Below are 22,749 nucleotides of genomic sequence, written 5' to 3'. Positions count from 1 at the left end.
ATAGGCTGGCAGAAGAACGTTGAAATACGTTGAAACAGAATCATCCCAATGAAGGGATTTGAGGACAGGAGCGATATGGTCAGACTCAAGTGTGCTGTTTTCAGTAAGTACAGTCTGGCAGCAGTGTTTAGAATAAGCTGTTGTGGCTTTGCAGGGCAGATGGCATACCAGAGAAGAGGCTGTTGCAGTAGTCGAGTCGAGAAAACACGCATAAAGGTTGCTCAATGTCAATACCCATAAATACACCATGACCTTTATTTTTGAATCCCTACCTGATTAAAACCATAAATGTTTTCATTCAAAGCATAATATTGGTTTTAACTTTTAATATAATCAATATAGAATGCTCATTATGAATATGCATAACCTATATTATTGTATCCCTGTCTTATTACTGTTTTTATAACAACTAGTGGAAGACATGGCAAGCGGATAATAATGAGGATATTCTGTTTGCTTGGCGTTAACAAAATAACTGCTCTTGACGGAACGTTCTGGCCAATTAGAATCCAACAGGCAACTGCTGGCAACCACTATTGGCGGAACGTTCCGTCAGATAAGATTTTTTGCTTGGCATTTCCTTCTTCAGCGATCCTAGACAGGTTTCACGCACGTGCACTGCCGTTCACTTCTTGTATACAGGTGGACTAAAATAACTACATCTACGGAGCTCTCCATGGTTTTGACAAAACACGCGATATTTGGAGGTCTTTTAATTTTTTTTCATTTTAGCTCGCTAGCATTGATGCGAATTATTTAGCATCTAAGATGGCCATACCGAACGTGCATACTGCATGCAACACACTAAAACTAAGTAGATCCGGTTGGCTCGTGCGTCCGTCCACCAGGTTGCAGTATCGGGGCCCATGACGTACAGTAAATCACCGTCAAGTTCAAGTGCACGGTCATGTGCCCGAGACGGAGATTGATAATCTCCGTCAAATTAGTGCTATATGAAAACTGATCGCGTCGCTCTACAGCCTAGAGGCGCTTGCTGACGATGGGCACATTTTATTAATGGATTAAATAGACCCGGGCCCTCAAGGTGTTAACCTGTTAACAGATGGACTGGAGGAGAAGCCCCCGTGGTGAAGCGGTGAGGTGGATGGATTAGGATGAATATCATCGCTGTCGGTTGTCCGAAATGGTTACTTTTCAGCAAAAAAAAAACATGATTGTGTTCCAATGGATCCAGTGCAGTTTTACTCACAAGCTGATGTTTATATTAATGTTGTATCAGCAAAAATCGTATAGTGTTTTGCTAATTATTTGGGGTCCCACTTGGAATCCCCTCGTGGCCAACCAGTGGTTGAGAATCGGCAGTATGATGCAGTATAAGGAACTGAATCCAGGAGTCAATCCCCTAAAGTGCGAGTTATGTGTGGAGGAAGCTATTGGGACTTGAGGACAAAAAGAGATGTCCCCATGGGTATATGGCTGTCACCGTTTGCCACTGACCTTCCTCCTTGATGCAGTACTTTAACCCATTCTGACCTGAGATCAGATTCACACGAGGTTTCCACTGGGGACACACACTGGTCTGATGAACCCATTCTGACCTGAGATCAGATTCTAAAAATGTCAAGTCGTTCTTCGATTTTTCAAAAATAGCAGACCTACAAGCTCATAGCGCGCCACTCGGTGGCGCGCTATGAGCTTGTAGATCTGCTATTTTTCAATAGCTAAAGCATAACATGATGCTAACACCAAAATGGGTGCCCGGTCAGAATGGGTTAACATCCTTGGGGTTGTATACCCTTGAACAACAACAGATAAACTGCTCAATACAGTGACAGGCCACATTATATATACCGTATACGGTGACAACCAACAAAGTCATGCATTTATCTTGCATCCATCTTGTAAAAAGTTAACTGCTGCCGCAGCTCGATCTCGATTTAAAAACAAAAAAACGATGTTCGACAGAACAGCCAACATAATATAGCATATACTAGTACAGTTCATTATTGCATAGCGTCGTTGTCAGGTGGAAACCTTGCATGTCCAAAACCGTTCCTTTTCTATTGTTTTAAAAACATTTTAAAGAAGTGTATATAGGCAATCTACAAACTCACAATGTGTGAGCTTGTACTATTTTCACTACTTTTGTGCATAGGGCATTATAATTTACGAAATATGGAGAGGTTTTTGCCCGATCGTAACAATACACTGCATGGATCAGGGTCCAAAACAGCTGCAAAAAATGTTCTCTTGTTAATAATTGTTGTACTCCATCAACCTCAAAAACCCTATCATCCTTATCGTGGGCATGTCATAATGGACGGATATCCGTCGAAGATCATAAAAGGGGGACTTCAGATTTCAGCTTCATGGAGGGGGGAGCATGCATTTATAGGAAGGGTCTTGCTGAGGGACACTTCGACACATTGCTGAGGGCTGGAATCATACCAGAGCACCTCCAGAACACTATGCAGGCTATAACCATGCAGCTATGGCCACCTTGTTTGATGTGTATGTGTGTCTGGTCTTGTCCATCCACCATTTCATCAGTATGTTCTCCCTGTTCTTCAGTCACTTCCTTTGCTACATGGCTTCATCATCTGTACCGTGTGTACCCTTCAAAATCCATTCATAACTCCACTCTTCCTCTCTCTCTGCCAGATTTAGTGAGAGAAACAAGCAACCAGGGCTATAAAAAAAGCCAAAAAGAAGTGACTATAATAGGCTGCATGGCCACATTGTACATATCATGTACATTTGCTCATTTAAAATAGAAGACCTACAATCTCACAAACATGTTGGTGTTGTGAGCTTGTACATCTGCTATTTTCAAAATAATTATGCCAAATCGAGAAGCGATGTTTTTTCATACGATTTCACACATCGGATCTCTTAGTCAGACTACCATTTCCAATGGAGCGCATTTCCCTCGTGAAGAGGGCCTCGTCATAGTTCTCTACAATTAGCTTTAGCTCTGCAGGTCCATAGCGTTAGAAGGAGCTACAATGAGACATGCGTTTGGGTACATGCAGTATAAGACAGACACTGGCTGCATAGACAGAAGGCATATAGAATAGAATGCTATAGAATGTCTACATAATAGGCTATCTAAATGACATATTTTAGCCTTTGCATGCGCCTGTAAGGTCGCCGAGGCTAGGGCAAGTGCTACAGGCTAAGGTGGAACCTAAAGAGGTGAGTTTTCAGACTACGGCGGAAGATTGGGAGTGAGTCTGCAGTTCTAATTGTAATGGGGAGTTCACTCTCCCGCTACCAGGCAGTGATTCTTTTTTTTCCCCAAGTAAAAGCGACTGAACTGCACCCGCAGTTCAGTCGCTTTTACTTTGGGAAAATTTAACGGCATGGGTTGCCACTGCCGGTTTCTGGGAATACTTTCCTCCTGGACACACACTATAGGTCTATATTATATTCTTCTCTGCCTCTAAGCCACATGAAGCATACCTGTGAGGTGTGAGTGGGATGGACATGTTGTGTAAGTAAATTACAGAATCAATCACTTAAAAGATCCCCACTAAGACGTGTGGTGCGAGGGGAGACAGTGAAATCGCTCTGAAAATGTTTTGGGTTGTCTAATGGGAGTGTTATCAGTTATCAGCCAAAATAGGTATTGCTTATAGACATGCAGACATGGCAACGCTCTGTCTCTCTCTCCCTCCATGTAAACTACACCTTGGTCTCCCTCCCTCCTGCCTGCCTGCCCGCCACTGCTATATTGCTCGAGTCGGGGGCCGCCCGCCACTGTGCAGGCGGTGTGTGACTTCCAGCGAAGTGGAAAGGTGACATTCAGGTGTCTCCCGTGAGCAAGGCCGCGCCGACGTAAATCAATCAGCCTCGGTAACAGCGGGTCCAGAATAACTGGCGGTCAACAAACCCACCCCCACCCCCCAACTCCACCCCCCACCCGCTGTAATCCTGTTACTAGGGTGACCCTGGCTACGTGCAGTGTTCTCTCGCCAGATTTTGTGAGAGAAATAGGCAACCCGGGGCATGAAAGCAAGCCCAAAAGAAGCGACTGGGCCATATGAGCCCTTAAACCTACAGTATGCATCGGATATTTGAAAAAATGGAAACATAATCCGATTACATGGCGCCACCTGGTGGCTAAACTCAGAGCAGTTGCCAGAAAAATGCAATAGAAAGGCCCTCTTTACCATACGCTCTTTGAGCGTAGTTGAACCTGAAGTGGTTGTGTTGTGATAGCTTCGGTCCAGAGGGTCATCTCTCAATGTAAACATTGGTTTTCTACTCACGAGGTTGGATTAAAGTTTTCTTAAGCTCTAAACATAGTCCTTTATCTCAATCGGAGCTTCTATAGATGCTTTAGATCGCGTGCCGTGCACATGTACGAGGAGATTTGGGATATTCGATGACATCACACCACACGGGTCCCACTCTGGAGGCTAGCCACGGATGCTAAAAAAACAGCTAACGAGCTGTAAATAAAATATTAAATTACATGAAATAAAACCAAGATTGCCCGGGTTTGTCACACGAGGGTGCAAGCAATAAACCCGAGAAATCGCGGGTTCGGCATAGATTGGGATAATTATTTTTCGATGGGAGGGTCTGTGAACAAATACAAATATAATTTTGGTGTTTCGTTGACATGAAGATATTTGAGAACCACTGGTTCAAAAACATTATAGGAAAAATGCAACATGCAAACTATCAATGTTTACAAGCGGTCTAACAGAAAAGCCAACCAGTCGCTTATAATAAGCAGACATGGCAACACTGCTCGTGTGCCCTCCAGCCCTGAGGGGAGGGGAGTGGGGTCTTCTCACCCTAAACCTGGGAGGGACGCTTGCTAATGTACCTGGCGTTGGGAAGGTCACAGAGAATTTTGGCATATATAAGGGGAGCGAGCCTATACAGCCAGGCTTTCATTATGAGAAGCTCACGGCTGCCTGATATACCCTCCCGATTTTCTGCCAGCATGTGACCGAGGAGCCGTGACTGATCCCAGAGCATTTAGTTTATGTATTGCCGATTTGTGGCGGCACAGGAGTTAATATATGGGACATGGTGTGGCTGAGATGGGAGGACATTTTGACTGGAAATGATTTCAGCTTAACAGTGTATAGTAGTTCTAACTCATGTTATGGCATATCGCCACTAGCTGGCTTGGGAATTCCAAAAGTCTTCCTGCGGGAAAGGCAACTAGGCTACCTTATTTAAGTTCCATTTGCCTGCATTCCCTTCGCATGAAAGCATGCCGGGGACCCCCTGCTGTGCTGAATATTGTCACTGGCATTCAAAGCAGAACCATTTTGTGTGTGTGTAGATCAGGAAATGGGAAAAACTAATCTGTGTTCCAAGTGGATCCAATGTAGTTATTCACATCAAGCTCTTGTCAATACTGTTTTAGGTTTAATGTATTTTTAACCCTTATTTTTCTACCCAAATAGAGCATCACAGTCCGGCCCCCTGTGAGGGCACCAGGAAATATTTCCCCATTCATTTGCCCCATAGATGTTTCAAAAAGTATTTATTTAAAGACCTTTAAAGCCTCGGACAAAGCCAACTCGGCAGGTGACAACTTAATTAATAGCTACGCACCCTAACCGCACATGGAAGCCACGGGTGAGTCTTAACCGGCCGCGTACGTCAGACTAACCCAACCTGGTTCGCAGGTACTGCGTCACCCGAGAGCCCATTGGTTTTTGCCCGAAAGCAGATATACAATTTACTGTATTTATTTTGTTTCCAATACACAGAGTGGCATTTTTGTTCACAACAGAAACATAGGCCTACTGTAATTAAATCGCATGATCCCTAGTGTCCATGTTCTGGGGCACCTGGGGGACTCCGATCAGTGGTTCAACTTCATTATTTTGAGAAAAGTACAAACAACAGTTCTTCTAGATTGAACAAAGGCATTTAATTTCCAAGTTCACTTCCCTGTAATAATAATATAATAGACTGGGGGAAGAAAAGGCGCCGAACCACTGAATAAACCTAAATTATTTTAACCTTTAAGCCGTGCAGGTGAAACAGTGAGTTATTTTCCATGAAATGGAACTATGAAAGTTCTGTGCACGATGCATGCAGTCTATGAATAGAAACGTATAATTTGTATGCCTGCATGCCATAAAGACGGTAGCAAGTCCATCACTTATTATATTGTCGCTATTGAGTGGAAACCTTGGATCAGATCCAATATAGTTACAAGCTCTTTTTAATACTTTTCAATATTCATAAAACCCACATACACTTAACCATCGACTTGAATTATACTTTCAAATTTTGCACATAGTGAAAATAGGCAATCTACAAGTTCAAGTGAACCTGAAGATCTGCTATATTCACTACCTTTGACACTCTTGTATGATGAAGCAGGGCATTCATTTAGTCTACGTAAAAAAAAATACAAATAAATATGGAGATACAAGCTTTCTACCTGACAGCAACGATATAGAATAATTATAATACTGACTTAAAGACATGACTTAAAACTCAATAGTTGACACCTCGTGCAATCTCCCTTTTTCCCCGTTTTCCTTTTGATCACCGTCTCTGGAATTCAGTTGTATGCCAATTGATTCCTCCCAACACACATTTGTGTTGTCACTGCTGTTGCAATCTTATCTGGGAACCCATTCGGTAGAATAAATTGACAAAATATATTTTTTCTTATATCGTTTTGTTCTATCCTTGTTATAATTATCTTGGTTTGGCTCCTCCTCTTTCTTAGTCCCCTTCCTCCCATGGGTGTTTCTACATGTTTAAGGCAGTGGTGCTCAGAACAAACAAAGAGGTAGGAGCGCACACCAGTAGTGGGGATTGGCTGACCGCAGGAGATAAAACTTAGAAAAATACCTTTGGGCATTGGCAGCACAATAGAACCTATAGAAGAATACGCACATCACTTCGTGGAGGTGCTGGGTTCAAAAAGTAACATAATATGAAAAGAGAAGGGAACCCGCACACTCGTATGCTCCAAAAGATAACTTTTATTGACGACGTTTCGAGCCAAGGCTCTTCATCTGGTCAAACGGCTGGTGAGTTTGACCAGATGAAGAGCCTTGGCTCGAAACGTCGTCAATAAAAGTTATCTTTTGGAGCATACGAGCACAATAGAACCGACGTTTCGGCATCCTATTTGACGAAATGTCAGTTCAATAAACTTTTTTCTTGCATCGTGACCATGAGCTGTGCGGCCTCTTTTCCTTATTTAAGGCAGTGGTGCCGACAGATTGAGAGATTATTGCTGCTTATATCCCACTGACTCACCTACCAGCGAGGAGCCCCCACCGGGAGGATGCAGAGCCTCTACCCCTCCCGCCCCAACACTCCATACTGGTGCCACCCCTAAGCCCGAGGGATTAAACATGCAGTGACAATAATTATTATCACCCTCCTCCCCGTCCGACTTCACTCCCCAGAACACGGGACAATTGAGCCACCCGTGTGCCGCAATATGTAATCCCATTTTCTGTCCTCTATACCAATCCAACCCACCTCTCCCCCCCCCCCCCCTCTCTCTCTGTCATCTTGCTAGCGTTAGCAAGACACTGATGTGTGACAGTGACACAGGTGACTAGCAGCACTAACAATAGCACCATGCAGACAGGCAGGCTGTGATAAAGACTGCCTGCATGATAAATGAGCCTCATCAGCCCGCTCTCGCCGCCATACCCTTTAGCCGTGGGACAGCGATGCAATGTGACATCCCCCCCCCCCCCCCCCCCCCCTCTACACTGTAGCCTATATGCAAATGACTGCTAATCAATTAACGAAATGTTCCCACACAACACATTGTGATTGAAAGAATTGATTGGTCGTCGGGGGTTGGGGGGGAGGGGGAAGGGTATAGAAACCCACCCTGCCTGCCAAGAAGAGATCAGGGTCATTGGGACGGACGACGGTATAAACTAAACAAGCTTCTCTCCTTGACTCTTTTGTCTGCTGGAACTCTATTATGCTGCCAATGCCCAAAGGTAACCCCCCTCCCCCAAATCAATAATATCAATCTTGGTAAACCATGTAATTCAGTATTGAGCCACAGAGGGTTTTTTCTTTTCAGAAATTCTCAAAAAAAAACTAACTAAACAATGGTTAGAAGTGTCACCTCACTCTGAACCACTAGTGGTTCAGAATTATTCTTTTTAAAACACGTACAGTATACGTAGGCCTATACCCTTTAGAAAACTGGTCCTGTATGTACTTTCTTTTCAGTCTACATTAAGTACATTTTTAAATGTTTTAAAATAGTGAAAAATGGCAAATAAGTTTAGGGATAAGGGGTAACCTTGGGGTGGCGCCCTAAATCTACACCAAAATCAGCTCATCTAACGTGTTGAAGCCATCACCTATGAGTCGAGTGATCCTCCTCATTCCCAATATAGAGATATACTTGCACCTGCTTCAAGGCAACAACTACTGAAACAAACGGAAGCTAAATTAGAAGTGACACCCGAGGGAAAATAATGAGATTACATTTACATCTCTGCTCTTGCGGAGAACAAGAGAGCCGGGATTGTAATAGGCTACTCAAATGACTTTCTGCTGTCTGTCTGTCTGTCTGTTACTAAATAATAACTACAGTACAGTGTTGTTGGTCTGTTCCTCGCTGACATCTAGAGGTACCTTTCAAAACCTTTCAGGCGAAAGGTACCTCTGGAAGCCACTGGAGCCAGTGGATCCAGATCTGCGCGGGGATGGTGATATTTGTCACTAACACTCCTACACCAAGTAGTCCTATACGCTACGGGCCGGGGAGGCACCTGTCCTCCCGGTAGGGGCTCCTCATTGGCAGACTGGCAGTGAGGAGGAACTGTACTAGTTGCACCAGTGTGACACACCCTCGATCTTGCCTCCCCACCCCAAATGCACGCACGCAAGCACTCTTATTAATCTTCTTGTATAAAACAGTTTTTTCCCCCAACGCTTCAAAGTAACTATAATACTATGTAGACACCATACAGGCATAAAGCATCTACTTAAATACTATTCCTTACATTTGTGGTTAGGCAAAACAATAATAATCTAAATAACATAATACACATATGTGAACAAGAAACCAACATTTGTGACTAATTCTGATTGACGGGCAGTCATTGCGGTGACTTTCCACCAGAGGGCCAAAAGATGCCAGCCACCCGTCTGAGTACACTCATTTCGTCCGCTTTTATCCGCAACCTTATTCTTTCGGTCATGACCCACACCCACACGCCAGGCCAGCCAGGGCCAGTTGAAGGCTAATGTTAATTAATAGCAGTATAATTTCCTTGCCCTTATCAAGCTCGGTCACATAATAGTATTTGTGCATATAGCATGTATTACACGGAGACAAGCAGGGATCCAAGGAAAGAACAACGCTCTAGGGGTGAAGTGGAGTCTGAAGAGGTGAGTTCTCATTCCGCGGCAGTCACTCTAAATGCACGATATAAATAAAAAATGTCAGTAACTGGACATAAATCAATATTGCAGTGCATTTTGTATAAACCTGGAGTTCCTTCTTGCCTGGATGGCTCTGAGGAGGTGAGGATTGTTGTACGTGTGGGGAAAAAGCATTGTATCGTTTGACAGCCCAACAACATTCAGGTCAACAGCAGGCGAGCCAGCCGAGAGAGAGAGAGAGAGAGAGAGAGACGAGGCGCAACATGGAATCTAATCACACAACCCATCCATGGACCACCTTGCATTTCTCAACATGCATCATGAAGCTGTCAGAGGATTCACGTATGCCTCCCATATGAGCATCTCTGAAGGCCTTTTTCTTTGTGTGTGTACTGTGTTGTCTTGTCCGTTTGCAACTGAAGAGGCGCTTCATAGCCTCCGGCAATGTGATGGCATGCATGCTCCTCAAAAGTGAAACGGAGCGAGCTGTAGCGATTCGCAACGGCAACACAAATAAACCACATCAACTACTGTAGGTAGAATTGAATGTATACAGTATAAGGAGTGTAGCAGGTGAAAGTGTAAGCATTGTGAGGCGGAGAGGACAGGGGGGTGGGGGGTTAAATGGATTACATACACTGCTTTGTGTTGTTTTGTGAACTGTGCACATTGTTGCGCTGTCGGGTTGAAACCTTGTATGTCCATAACCTTTTTTATTCTATCATTATAATGATATATATATATATAGGGCTGTCAAATGATTAAAAACTTTAATCAGATTAATCAGAGTTTAAAAATCAACTCTGATTGGTGAACCAATATTCTCCAGCGCTGGCTCCAAGCACACCTGCCCCTCTAAAGCACGCTGGCTGGGCCAGGCTAGATAGGGCTAGATGCAGAGTTGATGGCATTATGGGATGTATGTATGTATGTATGCGTGGGTCATGGATTAATTGCGTTGAAATTTGTATCTAATTAATTTCACAATTTCATTAACTCAGTTAACTCAGTTATTTTGACAGCTCTTATACAACCTGTGCTCCCATGTATCCACGGAGGTATTATACAGGCACAAGCTCTTGTTAATAGTTTAAATTTGTAAACCCTGCAGACCCTTAAACGTTTTCATTGAAATGTCTTTTCAAAAATGGCAAAAATAGCAGATCTTTATCTGTCATTTCCGCCCTATTTTTTTGTGATGCACAATAACATTAAAACATGGAGATACAATGTTTCTCCCCGACAACAGCGCCATACTGTATGTGGGCGTACGCCGTGCGGTATATCACGTTTACATCCATGGCTGGACATGCTGGCACATTACTGCATGCATGAAGCACGCCTCTGCCTTGGCCTGGCATGAGGAAGGGTCTGCAGCTTTGAATTATTCACACTCCTGAGCTCAAACACACTGGGAGAAGCAGCCACATGCTGAACGCACGCAGGCACGCATACGCGCGCACACACACACACACACACACACACACACACACACACACACACACACACACACAGTATTTATAATTATGCATCTAATTCAGGGCATAAGTAAAACACTATTACACCCATCTGAAATGATGCGCGGCAGTTTTCATCCCCTTGCTGCCTGCCCTTGTTTGATAAAATATGTTTATCTGCGTGCGTGCGTGCCTGCATGCGTGCACGTGCATGTTTGTATTACTATACTTGTGAGGACCAAATATCCCCACAATATTGTACAGTAGATCAGAAATAGAAGTGAGGACAACTTTCCTGGTCCTCGCAAGATAAAAAAGGTTGTTTTAATGGTTGAAGAAATATTTTTAGAGATATGTTTACAATTAGAAAAAAGATTCAAATGGGGGGTTAGAATTAGGGTTAGACATTTAGAGGTTAGTATAGGGGTTGGAATTAAAGTAAAACATAGTTGAAAACATAGTGTGAGTATCGTGCACCGAAAAACAGCTGACATATAAGCTGATCTGCTACAGTATTTGCAGCTCTATAAGCTTAAAAACGCCCCCAAAATTGTAAGAATGGCGTTCATAAAATCATCGTCCTAAAAATGTCCTCATAAGCATAGAGTAATACAAACGTATGTGTTTGTATGAGTCCGCCCGACGGTGCGCATCTGCGTGGAATGTGTCTTTGCATGTCCCCATTCATATCTGCGCATGTGTGTTGCATGTAGTATGTCTCTGCAGAGCTGTCATGCTAATGTTACTATGTAAGACCAGAAATTTAGGGTATGGCTGAAACCGCATGAATTTTTCATATCCCCTGCCTTCACATGATCTTAATGCAGTGAACTACAGAAAAGAAAAAGAAAGAGAAGAGAACCGCCTCCGAGTTTGCCCTCGCACGTGGAGTCCCCATGGAAATTCACATGCAGAGGTAGAACGTAACTAGGTACATGTACTCAATTAGTTCCCCCCCCCCAATTTCCAATACTTTTATTTCTACTCCACTACATCTTAGGGGACAATATAGATTGTAAACTTTTTACTGCACAATTTGAAACTCTAGATTTGATTATTATTTCAATATATAAAGACCACTATATAATTATAATATCACTATATTGTCTCTGCCAGTCAGAAACCTTCCAAACCGTTCCTTTATTTATTATCAGACTATATAGGAAAGAGCTTTCGCACACCTGGAAATCAGGCATATGCACAGGTGCGTATGGGCCAGTGGACATCAATGAAAGGAATGAAAATACACCCGCACACTGTGTATCTGCTCGGTACATGAGTATTCTATTTTAATAGTGCAACGTTTCGGTCCCTCCGGACCTTATTCAGGCTTCTTCATTATTATCATACTAAAAACATTTAAAGGTAGGTAAAATAGAAAATCTACAAGCTTGTCAATCTGCTATTGTCAGTGAAACACAGAGAAGGTTTCTGCCTGACAGCAACATATTAGTATTATGTTTTTGACAACATGTGAAATGGGACATTTTGCATAATTTAAAAAGGGTATCTTTGAAAGACAAAGAACAGGTCCCGCACACTGTCAGACATTTGCCAAAATATTAGGTCGACGTTTTGGTCGATTAGACCCTTCAACAGGACAAATGTCACTAGCCTTCTGAGGTGTGCATCGGCCTTTTGCTAAAAAAAAAACCCCATAATAAACTACTTTCACTTTGCTAATACTGGATACAAGCCCAGCAAGCACGGTCATGACCTGGACGAATTAGTGACGCCTTGATTGGGGCCAGATCAAGTCAAACCAAGATCTGGTCCAGAATATCACCTGATTTAAACCAACATAAATTACACAAAATGGACGTCCCTGGATGAATCAGAGGGAGTCCGATCGAGGCCAGATCTACTTAAGTCATATATCATAACTGGTCAGATCTGGCACCAGAATAAGCTCAATTATTTCAACTGGAGAAGACGTCCTGGAAATGACGTAAAAATCATCCCCATATGGGCTGTGATCTGGCCTAGCCCTGAACCGCACCGGAGGACGTCACCAAGGCCTCATTTGGCTTGCTGGGAGGACTTCCACGTGTGTAAGTATTTCTAGATTGTGGTATTTCGACTTTTACTTCAGTAAAACATTTTTGAGTATACAGTCAAAACTATTACTTTTCAGGATTCAAATTAAAAAACGGATTCAAATAAATAAAAAAATGGCCAAAGTAGCAGATCTATAAGCTCAAAGCACTTCGCTTCACACTGCATTCCGGGCTTGTGGATCTGCTATACTTTTGACGGGTTTGTTGTGGCGACGCTGTAATATATATGATCAAGTATAGGGCGTTAATTTACGAACGCACAAAGTTAGAATATGGAGATAAGAGGTTCCTGCAGGCCGACGGCGACGATATGCTATCTCGCTTACTGTTGTGCTCCAATCCAAGCGGCTGTTATCGGCGCAGAGGCAGGCAGCTTTTCTGCGTGACAGGTGAATGGAAGCTGCTGGCACATTAGACACAACCATGTAGATGTTTGGTCCGATTGGCTGTCACAGAACGGAGCGTTAAAGTAGGGACCACTATACCCAGACACATATCACCGTCCTTGTATAGGGGCTGAGCAGGCCTTTTATGTACGTTACCCCATAGAGTGATACAAGGATAGAGACCGCAAAACGGAGCGCCAGCCCTGCCCTGCGCCAGCGCCAGCCCTACCTCACCAGTGGGTATAGTGGCAGCTTCAACGTATTACTGGGGGCTTGACGTTACCCCCTATTTTTTTTCCTCCCCCGATTTAGTTCGTTATGCCAAACGATTCGTCCTGTGTGTTGTCCATCACTGCTGTCTGCCGATTCCTGACTGGCTTCGCCTGCCAGTGACTGAGGAGCCCCCACCGGGAGGACGACGTATAGAGCCAAGGTTTTTTTCGTTGTCGTCTTGTTCTTTAATCAAATTGTGTCTTTTTTGTTTTCTGTAGTATATTCGTTTCAATTGCCAACTATGGTAGATAATAGTCAATCACACTAGCGAATTGTGTTGAAAGAAATCACTGTCATAAAAAAAAAGACACACAGTCAGCACTGTGGGTCTTGTTTGTTGTTCAAATTCAAAGTGACTCCTTGCCCTTGGACATCCGTTTTGACCGTCAAAGTACTCCTTCCACACTTCATAAATCAATATTCTCTGGGACATAACCATCTACTACTTTCATTCGTACAGCAAACAACCTACTGTACCTTGTCTGAGTAAAATCCATTTGTGGTTTTCCAGCTGTGCTGAAATCTACTGACTGTGAGTGTGTCCAAGTGACTGTGCTTATGATTGAGAGCCAGTGTGCTTGCATGTGTGCGTGCGTGTAGGAGGCTATGCTTGTGCGTATAGTAGGATTTGAGAAATATACATTGCATGTGAGGCCAATTTTCACACACTGTGTGTGTGTGCGTGAGTGCGTGCGTGTGTGCGTGTCTGTGTGTCTGTGTGCGTGCATGCGTCCGCATGCGTGTGCATGTGTTCGTGCGTGCGTGCATCTGTGTGTGTGTGCCGTGTGTGATCCTGTTGATCTCCATAGGTGGGGACATCAAACGAGGGGTGCCACAGGGCCAACGGAGTAACACACACTATTTCCCCACAACAAAGGGTTGGCGGTATACAGCCTGCTGTCATGGGCTGGTCCTGGATCAGCGGGGATAAGGATTCCTCTGAGAAGGAGATAGCAGCAGGAGGCAGACACACTGATACGAGACAACCTGAGAACCTGTCTGCCTCAACGTGAGCTTTAAACAAGCTAAGCGGATAGATGCCTTATAGTGTTGTTGTTAACTGTGCGATAACCACTTATATCTGTATACTGTAACAGTGTTGAATTCGTCAACTAAAAACAAAATGTTCGTCGACTACCTTTTTTCACTTTACGGAGACGACAGTAAATAAAAATAACCTATGAGGACTAAAACTAAGAATACATATATTTCGTCAACAGATACAAATTAGACTAAAATGTCAGGGAGCGACTAGTGAAACACAAGTACATTTATGTTTGGTTGCGCTCGACAAAATCAACTTTGGATTTAGTCGACTAAAATCGTATGACATTTTGTTGACCAACACTAGACTAAAACTAAAACTTTTCAGATGACTAAATATGTATGAAAAATGATAAAGATGTATACAAAAGACTATGACTAAACAAAATCATATATAGGCTACAAACATGATTTACAAGTTTGTATCGCATCTACAAGATCCCATCAACCTGGTTGGTTGTGGTCGGTGGTTGTCAACCTTTTCGGTATCCAGGACACCTTCAAATTTCAAAAGATTTTGCAGGCGACCTTGCGAGTATCAATGATTTGATACAACAGCAAAAAAACATACATACATACATACAGTACATGGAGAAGACTGGATCATCACTTAGATCTGCATATATGGAGCCGGCCAGCAACTCTACATCTGACCTAAAACATATGCCATATGTTTATCCATCCCCACCCGTCGTTCCTGTTCTGACATTCCATATGTTGATCTGACCTCATCAAACCCTGTACACTCAAGACACAATCCATAAATAAATTCCATATGTTTATCTGACCCCCCCCATGCCAAAGAGCCAGCGCTCGCCCAGCAGTCTGCCGTCACCCAGGCGGATGGGTAAAGGGCAGCCCTCAGGGTGTCTGCTTTACTGCTTTATTAGGGTTTTTATTTTACAGTATATATTATTTATATATCTTAGTGTTTTACCAATAATGTGGGGACCATCTTGCTATATCTTCACGGCCAACCAGTGGGCCTCGGCCCACATGTGGAGAACCAGTGCTTTCAGGAGCACTGGGGGTGGAATGAGGGGAAGGTTGTTGTATAGAAAGTGGGCCAAAGGACACAATTACCAGTGTTAAAAAAGCGGTATTGCCATTGTGAGTACTGGGATTTTGTCCAGGGGATTTGGGGATGATTGAAATGAAAAGAGAGAGATGAAGCAAGATCCTCCAGAATATGATACTTACAGTCGGGCCCCACTACAAGAAGACGAAATAGAAACGCTTGAAGGCGTATGAGAGGTATGGAGGAGAAATAGCTGAAATGATTGAAGTGAGGATGAATCTGTGTATATATGGCAGAATGGAGAGGCCTTGGCAGCCTCTATCAGCTCTGAGCTCACTGACCTGCACTCTGACATTGATTTGATCTTTTCTCTATACTTAAAATAGCAATCCAACGAAGGTCGATGAAATGGACACGGCTCTGATTTTTGGAAGGTTGACGAGTGTCGAGCGTTTTTTTCTAGATTGCAAATGTGGCGTTTCTTCACAATTTGTTTGTTGTCCGGCCATCGTATTATAGGGTTTGATGAGGACCAAGGTATAGGGCTGGCCCTTAATTTTCTGGGCTGTTGAAAAGTCTAGTTTTCGCCGGCTGCATTAATAACTTTGGGGCCGTATACAGTTTGAATGGACAGGTATCAAAAGGGAGACATCGAAGAGGAAGTTTTGAGGTCAGATGTAGAGTTGATGGCCCGGCTCCATATACTGTATGCAGATCTAGGAGATGATCCAGATGATCGAGGTCAGTGTTGTGATCTTCATATATGGAGACGGACATACATGGAGCAAGTCACAAGGCGTGATGGACTCATGGCCATATATGGTGTGACGTGACACGAGGCATGAGGGACTGATGGCCATATATGGAGGCGTGACGGACGGATCGACAGACTGACAGGTTTTGTCACCTATGGTAGCAATAATATTAATAACTAGAATTTTTACAAAAAGTGTGGTTGCCGCAGTCGCTTACATACTCCCTAATTTGGACATTTCTATAACGCTTCAATAGTTTGGTCTTCTGCCCCCGCAAGGGAATTTATGTCTTTATGAACGATTGTAAAACATAAATTGGTTACGTAACCAAGAACAGCCAATTAGTTACGGCAAACGTTATGCAAAGCTCGGCCAATCACAGCGGAAGTTAGGTATAGGTTACTCCGGAAGAAGAAGAATAAAAAGGTGTGACTGACAATAATGTCAGAACAGGTCGGCTCCATATATGGAGTGGCAGCGGGGGCAGTGTCTTGAGTGTACAGGGTTTGATGAGGGCCCAGGTAGGGCTGGGCCTACATTTTCAGTGTGGCAACCAATATGTCAAACCTCTGTAGACAAGACACACAATTCCTCTGTCTTGGAAAACCTCACACATGAAGCCAATAAGCCATTACCCAAAATCCAATGTCCAAAAATAACAAAGATTATAGAACCATAGCTGTCACTTCAGTGATTATGAAATCACTTCAAAGAATACTTTTACGACATCTTGTTAGTATATGTCCCCTGTCATGTTGCACAGAGGATGCGGTTGTCACACTTAATTACGAAACACCTACTGTAGATAAGTCGAAAAAGAATTATGCTGTTCTTAGACTTTTCTTCAGCTTTCAATACAATACAGTCTGATATACTACTAGTGTCAAAGATGGAGTTGGAACTGAATCCATACTTAATTCACTGGTATGTTTCCTTTCTTACTAACTTAGTACAGAGGGTGAAAGTGAACACAACCCTCTCCTCAGCATTAACTACGCATGTTGGGGCCCCCCAGGGGTGTGTAAGCTCAGCTAGCCCACACCGTGCCCGCCGCGGTCAGCACACATACTGTATGTCAAGGCTGTGGAACATGAGGCACAACGGACCTGCGCTTAGACTGAATTCACTGAAAGAAACAACAAATACAAACTTTGGTGAAAACAGAAGCCCGACACGAGGATAAAGGAAACATTCAGTCCAAATGTGCAGTTTGCTAATTCACAACTATACTACTATACTATTTTGGTGTTGAAACTTCAAATTTCTCTAACTATTATAAACTTTCACGACAGTGAATATATAATTAGTTTTAGTCGACAAAATGCTCTCCCCCTCCACCCCTACAACCCTCCACCGCCTCCACCCTCCCTCCCGCACCCTATATCAACTCCTTCATTCTCTTCCCTCCGTTTAGCAGTGCACATATTCCGTCCTTTCATTTCCATGCGGGCTCTTAAGTGTAGAAGGACCTTAGTGGATTTACTGTCTGCCGGTGAAGCGAGCAGATGGACATGGAATAAATGTATGGATGATTCAATCCCCCCCCCCGCCCCCGTCCCTCTTTAGAGCGGTTCACCCAGGGTGCATGATGGGAGAGCGGCGGAGGGCCCCACCGCCGCCGTCAGCCAACAGCGTGCGTGCTCGCATGCATGCATGCGGTTGCCGGGTGCCAGGTTGCATTAAAAGGGAAAATATGTCGCTTTCAGCAGACCATATGGTAATGTGAATTGATGTCATGCCATGTCATATTGCATATGGAAATAAATTGGAATAAATAAGTGATGCGACACAGAGGGATCGAGGGAGGGAGAAGCCGGTTTAGGTGGTCTTGTCTCGAAAATAAAAGGGGAGCAAGGGGAAGTCGTTGAAATGTGGTTATTTCATCTTCTGTTTCTGAGGGCTTTTACCAAGTGGCTCCCTCACGGCAGGTTGACTAAATGTGTTTGAGTCTCGATCTTGTCTATTGGATATAGGTTTGAGTACTCACTGGCAATGCAACAGCTGGTCCGGGGGACGCTCAAGGGTCCTTGAGGTGGGTTCAATGGGTGCCAAGCCTAAAAAGAAAGGGAAAAAAAGAAAACACGTTGCATTATGAGCGAGAGAGAGAGAGAGAGAGAGAGAGAGAGAGAGAGAGAGAGAGAGAGAGAGAGAGAGAGAGAGAGAGAGAGAGAGAGAAGAGGAAGCGGCCAAACACAGAGCCCTGTGGGACCCCCCGGTCAATGAAGTATAGGGTTTAAGTGGTTATTAAGTACTCTAAGGGATAAGGACAACTTATACCCCGTGACACTCCTCCTCAAGAATGAGTCTCATTAACAAGCCCAGTGTCCCCAGGACAACATAGGCCTATACTAGATCAATATACACAGTAAGAGACTGTGTACTATGTTAATGTACATGCTACCCTCTGTGAGAGTGCACTTGATGCTTACTCAATACAACAAAACTCACTTATTTATGTATTCATAGTGCTGTTGTAAGGAATGTCTACGTGACTATACCTCCGAGTACACTTCCAATGTGTGCAATAATGATGAATGTTATGATGTATGTATGACCTATGTTGCTATAGGCCTACCAGTCTTCTACAGTCGTCATTGTACATGGGATATTACCGTATAGCTCGCATTTACTATGATATGAAAACCTGAATATCCGTGTGTTAGTCACGCCTCTTGACATCATGCCTCCATATATGGTCACGTCTCGTGATTTTTCGGGCCAAACAAATACCAATCCAAACACTTTGTCGTTTGGTCCAAAATATTGTGTTTGTTGTCATGATTTGCACAACTCTCGAGTTGGCTTTGTACCACGCTTATAAGGTCTTTAAATAAATACTTTTTAAAATGTCTATGGGAAAAATTGCATTGGGAATTATTTCCTGGGCCTGGCGTCGTCATGAAAGGGGGCGGGACTGCGATGCTCTATATCACGGGACACTGATCATCCCCTGTATAGCTTTTTCAACCTCATGCCACCAGGACAAAGATACAGAACCTTACCATGGAAAAAGGCAGGAGTTTTGTCCCCTCAGCCATCGCAACATTAAACAAACTGCCCTGCCGATAGGATGGTTCTGTACACAGTGGGGAACTCATGTTTTTGTATCGTCTTGGTGTAATGTTTTTCTGTACTACAGAAAACTACTGCCAGCAACTCTACATCTGACCTCAAACCCTTAGATGTACATACATGGAGTTGACCTGTTCCGACATTCCATATGTTGATCCTTGCCAACCTGTCCTTCCTGTTCTGACATTCCATTATGTTGATCTGACCTCATCAAACCCTGTACACTTAAGACACGCTCCATATATGGCCAGTACATAATTCATTCCATATGTTAAACTGACCTCCAATGCCAAAGCGCCAGCGCTCGCACAGCAGTCTGCCGTCACCCAGGGGGATGCGTGCACGCGACCTTGCCATTTGTCAGCGTGTCTTATTACTGGTATTATGATTTATAGCTATCTAGAAACACATTGTATGTATGTGTTATCTTTTTTACTTTAATAGTAGTTGTAAATGATTGAAATGTTTCTACATGTAGCCTATATAATGCAACAATCTTGCATTGTGCCAAACGAGCAATGAAAAAATATATAGGTCTAATTGTGATTCTGAAAGGATATCAGGCGTGTTTCCACAGGGACACTAGCTCATTTCATATGAAAACATTAGCATGTAGCTACAAATCACTGTCAGTCAAAAGCATGTGGGAATTGACTCTACTGTGCACAGCAGCCATATTGGAAATTAAATTGGTGTATACCAATGATATTAATTAAGGATCTGTCCCTCATATTGTGCATGCATGTGGCCCACTGGAAACACTCTGCTACACCAGTGCATCTCAAAGTGGGGTCCAGGGACCCTCGTGGTACCTTGAGGGGGTTCTGGCTCCTTATGGGTGGACCCTGACTCTAGGGGTGACACCTGTGAAGGAAGTAAGGAAGAGGCCCAACGTACAGTATGTCCAATATGGTTGCTGTGCCACTGAACACATACTATTTTGCGTTGTAAAATGTTAGAAAACAAACATTTGGAAGCTCTACAGTGACAAGGCGTCATAAGGACAATTATGATAAATGTTCATAATGATTTATTTGGCATACATTAAGTCTACGTCTGTCTGCGTGCGTGTGTGTTTCTTTAGATCTGCTATTTTCGGCAAAGAGGCTTGGGGCCCTATCTTAGGCCCAAACCACACCAATGCAACTAGTGGCAACACCTTGAAACAAAACGTATACTATTTTGAAAAACATTTAAAAATACTAGGTACACTCATACATTTGTTGAGTGAAGTTGAGTGGCTATCCTCTTGACATCAACACAAAAGATGCTAATTATGGTTCTTTGTCAGACTCAAAAAGCTTCCTTTGTTATCCATAATGGAATGATCAAGCCGGTGTCTTTATATAATGATAGACCATCTGTTATCCTAGAGAGAGCATATTGAATATGTCGTCTGTAAAAAGACTACATGTATTTTCTGAAGCACCTTAGGCCTTTAGGGTGAGTAGACTGCTGTGTTGTGTTATGTTGCTATCCCTATGGTCCAGTGCGTTAGCGAACTCAACACACTTTTTGGAATAATGTTTAGTTTTCAATGGTGCAACACATAGAATATGCAATTTTAACGGTAATATATCGTATAGTTTGCGAATGCAGTGAGCACTTACTATGAGACCTAGCAGATCATGTCTGTCTGTGTGTGTGTCCCCCCTTTGTGCCCATATATGGAGCTGAGCGATTTGTGAATCACTCAGCTCCATATATGGGCACAAAAGGGGCCAGGTCCACATATACAGTAACAGCGGGACAGACACACAGACAGACAGACAGACAGACATGCACACACACGAGCTGCGTTCGCTTCACGCGTTTGCGCGTCTTACTTGTATATCGTATCGATATCGCAATATTTGTATATCATATATACAGATATGACATTTTTCCATATCGTGCATCCCTATCTCACGTACCCTGGTCCCTTCTGGATGACAGCGTCTCTTCTCTCTACATCAGGGCTCAACGTTGTTCAGACCAAGGACCCCCACAGCTGAGAGAGAGAGAGAGAGAGATGAAACTAAATAGTGTTGCAGATTCAAACCTTTTCACAGATTTCATAGACAGCTTCATATAGACTTGTTTGACAGCACTATCACATGGTATTGTGTTGGATTCATGTTAATGCGTTAGGTATTTCCAGACAGACCACAATTATTAACCATATTATAATGAGCAATAGTGAGGACGAATTATATGAAGCTAGTAAAATGGGTGACAATGGGTGATTGAAAATGGGTGACGTCGTCAAGTCATTTGCACTGTGTAATGTGTCTCTGTCGGGTGGAAACCAAAACTGTTACTTTTCAGGATTAAAATTCAAAAATAATTTAGTAGTATAGATCTATCTACTTTAATGCTTTTGTGTGACAGTAGGCACTGTATGCCGTTAATTTACGGAATAAAAACACAAAAGCTTATATGGAGATAAGAGGATTTTTTTCTGACAGCAACATCATTATATTATTGTTATCGTGATTTTCTTTTACGAGTGTTGCTACTTCTATTCCATTTCCTCTCTCTACCCCATACTTTGTACCGGTATCTTTGTTTCATCGTCACTGCTGCCGTGCTGCTATGACAACCGAATTTCCCCGGGGATCAAGAAAGGTCCATCCACTGTGTACGTCAATCTATCATCCTCATCATGTTTCACCGACAGACTCGGCTCCAGTTGAGACTTTTCGTCCAAGGTGACAAACAACAGTTCTAAGAATACCCGCTGTTGTAATTAGGTGTGTGTCGCCCCATTCATATCCCCGCGCAAACACAATGACCCTCTCCAGTAATTGTGTCCTTTGTCCCTCGGACAGATGTGTCCCAATTACAGACGTCTCACTTGGTTAGCTCGCGTACGGTAGACACCGTTTGTAACCTTCTCCTGTTCTCCGCTTGGCTCTGCACTTTGGTCAGAGAGAGTTTTACACTAATTGCTATCAGTTTAGAATTGTCTATGGGTTCCAACAGCTTTGGGTGGGTGGGTTGGTGGGCTGCGTGCATGCAGACATAGACAGCTTCCGTTGTATTTAGGTTTTGTTTTGTTTTTTGTCTGCTGGGAGCGTTGAAACTATAGCCACTAGGCAGGGTTCCATTTTGTCAATGAAGCTTGTAGATCTGCTATTTTCACTAAGTGTGCGAAACTGCACGATGAAGTAGGGAATTAATTTACAGAAACACCTAAAATGGTTAAATAATGCATGGAGAGGTGCTCGTCTATTTTTGCTATTTATTATTATTCTTGTATTTTTGTATTATATTTCATGTTTGACTGTTACGATAATATTATGATATTATTACAACATACAGTAAATATCAACCATGAGACAGTCTACTTATTCTTACGTTTATTCTGGTTGTTGGGCAGAA

Source organism: Protomyctophum bolini, assembly GCF_963924005.1.
Source record: "Protomyctophum bolini genome assembly, chromosome: 4".
NCBI classification, from domain to species: Eukaryota; Metazoa; Chordata; class Actinopteri; order Myctophiformes; family Myctophidae; genus Protomyctophum; species Protomyctophum bolini.
This window is presented reverse-complemented; position numbering follows the sequence as displayed.